Consider the following 3814-nt stretch of genomic DNA (forward strand, 5'->3'; position numbering starts at 1 on the left):
ACTTAATTCCTTTTTTTTTTGAATTTCAACCTTTTACATCTCAACATACCAATAACTTTAAAAAGGAAAATTCTTCCCTTTTTCTTCAAATTTTTCCACTTGACTATGATTGTGAGCTTACAAAAAATGAACGGTTTTCTTGCCTGTTAGTTATACCGTGTTGAAGAGACACTTGAATTGGTATAAATACTTAAAAGAACTAAATTTGCTCCCCTTTTTGTTCAATTTTCTGAAAGTTTTGGAACTTTTGGCTGAAAAAAATGAGATTTTTATCCTCAAAAACGGACCATTTAAGTCGGTTTCTATCAGAAGCTACAATGCGTATCAAGGCCTTTAGTCGCGCGCACCGTAGCCGCACCAAGGGAAAGCTGCTTCGCGTCGACGCCCATTCGGTTTGTAACGTCTATAATTCTCTACTCCGATGTCCTATCAATGAACGGTTTGTTGCATTACAAACTAGACTCACGAACTTCATTTTAGGATTTTGAAACACCTTAAAAACTCCACATATACTATGATGAGGTACATGTCAAACTCATGCTCCGAAAATGCGGGTATAACGCTTCTCGCATTCTGCTTCTCAAGAGATGGAACCTCGGTACGTAATCCCGGCCGCGCTTCTCACGCACAATGGAAACTTTGTTCGTTTATCGGCCCGACTCTCAGGAGCATCTCTCTCCGATTATCATATTGATTATATGTTGAGGCTCCACACGGCTCGTCCCGTTTGTGGAGATTCTTTTTCCTTGTGGTATTTTACTCGTTCACTCGAGTGAATTTCTCGAAGTTGGCCATTCTTCGAAGCAATCGAGTCACCTCCTCTCGAGTACCCGCTCAGTGCCGTGGGTTCGGATACTCACACATCACGCTCGGGTCCCGACCCGGATACGATCTCATTGGTCTCGGTGCTGAGCATGACATGCGGCTTCGAGACGAGATTCGAGGTATTGATGCTGAAGTTGTACTCCGATATCCTTGGTAAGTCTTTGTTTCTAACCAAACTCCTGGAATCGCTTCTAAATGATAGACCTAGACTGTTCGAGGGGCGCTCAACCCATTTATCACCCCGACCTGAGAATTGACTGGGGCCAACTCTTGATTTTTCCGACCTGAAACCCGAATTTTCTAAAGGAGAGTATGGCCGATATCTGTCCCTTGATGATTAGACCCCGGTGTCAAGCTTTTCAACCTTCGTGAGCTTTTGCTCATATTTACGCGGTCCCGGCGGGAGTCGAGCCGGTCATCCTCTACCCGAACCCTTGATCGGTACCGTGGCACATTCAGCCTAAAATATGCTCATATTCCATCAAGTTTTCTTCGCTTGAATGAAATGCCGAGCTCCGAAGTATTAAGCCTCTTTAGTAAAAGCTCATAGAAATTATTCTCTCCGAATCCTGAGATCTCCATCCGTTCCCTTGGAAACGGCTCACAAATTCTCGTAGTAATTCATCATCCCGTTGGGCTATGCAAGATGTTCGCCTACCGCACCTTTTTACCCCCGTATGTGCCTTTATGAAACGATCTAGGAGCATTTAAAGAGGGTGATCAATGTCCTGAAGATGGTCATACCAGTCGGCCCATTCGATAGTGTTTCCCAATTTTTTTTAGCAAAACGGACTTAATTTCATCCTCTTCCACATCATTGCCTTTTATGACACATATGTACGAAGTCACATGCTCCTGCGGGTTCGTTATACCGTCGTATTTCTAGATATCCTGCATCTCGAACCTTTTGGGATCAACTTCGAGCCGACTGAGTGGGAAAGGCCTTGAATGTATCTTCTCTTCGAACCGGCCCCTTGTGATCGGCGGAGCTCCCGGGATCTCATCCACCCGAGAGTTATATGTTTCCCCACCCTCTTCTCGCCGAGTCTACCTCGCTTTGCCAAGGTTTCAGAATTTCGACCTCTATGGATGAACCGCTCCCCGATCCATTACTCTCGACTATCCGTGTTTCGTCCTTCTCGGCTCGGCGGCGCCTTCGTCCTTACCGGGCCGTTTATCATTTTTACTTTGCAATCGGGAGCTATCGCGATTCCCCGTTCGGGCGGTAGCGTTCTCTCGTTCTATGCACATTTCAAAAATTAAACGTAAGTTAATACTCGGGTCAAAATCCGTGCTTTCCGCTTTAAACCTTGTGCCCGGGATAAGGTAATTGAATTATAGTGTTAAGGTGATCGGCGTGGCCGGTTAGGTGGCATTCTCCGGTTCGGGGGTGCTTCATACGGCCGAGGCCTTCCCTTGAATCGACGAACCTGGGTCGATTGATAACTGGTAGGTCCCGTAACTAATCGTTTTTATTTTCGCCACGATCTCGTTATTGTTGACATGACCAGATTGTCCACTGCTTGCCATTTGGTCCGTTTTCGCAGAGATTAGCAAAAGATTTCTTAATCTAACAGGTAGGAGGTAGAAGCCAAGATTAAAAAACCACTATTATCCTAGCCCCACGGTGGGCGCCAAACTGTTTACCCCAAAATTAGGTGAGAATTGAATTTATAAGTGAGGTATAGGATATGTGGATAGATTTTGATCTACTTTTGGTTGATATGAAGTATGTATGGGTTCGTATTAGGGGTGTCAAAAAAAATATGAAAAACCGCCTGAACCGACCGAACCTAACCATAACGAACCGATTTATAGTGTTTTTTCAATAAAACCGTGAATTTTTATTTAAGCTTATAACCGTCCCGAATAATTAGGGTGGTCTTTTTAATTTATACAAAAAATCAAAAAATTTTCGAACCGAAACGAATAGCCTTACATGTATGAAATATATTTTATATATTACAAATATGTTAAATGAATATATAAAATATATTTTATAAGTTTTGTTTCAAATATAAAAAAGAATTTTGGCCACTAAATTTTGGGCCTTTAGTTGATTGGATTTAGTTTCAAAAGGATACCTCATATACATAGTCATACGGTCATAAATTTAGATGATTTAAGTAGGCATTTTTTGTTATAATTAGCACTAACAGAAGTTTACCTCCATCTTGGTCTCCTCTACTATGTTGCTTGATGTATATGTATCAAATTCAAGTTGTGGTTTCTGTGACCTACAAGCTGATGTTTGTTTTTGGCTCAATTCAACATTGTTGTCTTTGGCAAGTTATTCTTCTCCCCGGGGTCAATCGGTGAGGATTCACGCGCGATGATGCCATCGTTGTTGTTTTTACTTGATATAACACATTTCAATTTAATTACTTTGTGTAGTTTTTTAATAGCTTTTACATTAAATTTTCATAAGAAATAAATAGAAGCTTTATTGATGGTGTACTACAAATAGGTTTGTGGACGTACGTGTCGTTAAATTTTAATGGTGGTGTATTTTTAGGTGACACTTTAAAACTAAAATAACCGAAAATTAACCGAACCGTACCGAAAATATCGAAGAAAAACCGAGATGATGGGACGGTCTCTCTTGAATAAGTAAAAATCAAAATAATTCTGGTTATACAAAATAAAATAACCGAAAAATTGGGATGGTATAATTTTTTTAAAATAACCGACCGAATCGTCCCATTGACACCCCTAGTTCGTATGCTATAATGTGTGAGTATAGAGCCTTGAATAAGTATGTGTCAATATTGGTGATTAAGCCAAAATATATATATGTATATGTATGTATGGTAATATATCGTATTGAGTGGATTAACAAAACCAAAGAACACTGTAGATCCGGACTAAAATCCGAGGAGAGCCCCATTTGAACCTCACCTCAAAATCCCCTCCGCTTCTTTGATATAAATTTCTATTACAATGTTTTAGATCTCCAAAGCTAACCCCAAAAAGTATGAATCATTTAAAT

Source organism: Lycium ferocissimum, chromosome 2, assembly GCF_029784015.1.
Source record: "Lycium ferocissimum isolate CSIRO_LF1 chromosome 2, AGI_CSIRO_Lferr_CH_V1, whole genome shotgun sequence".
Classification (NCBI taxonomy): Eukaryota; Viridiplantae; Streptophyta; class Magnoliopsida; order Solanales; family Solanaceae; genus Lycium; species Lycium ferocissimum.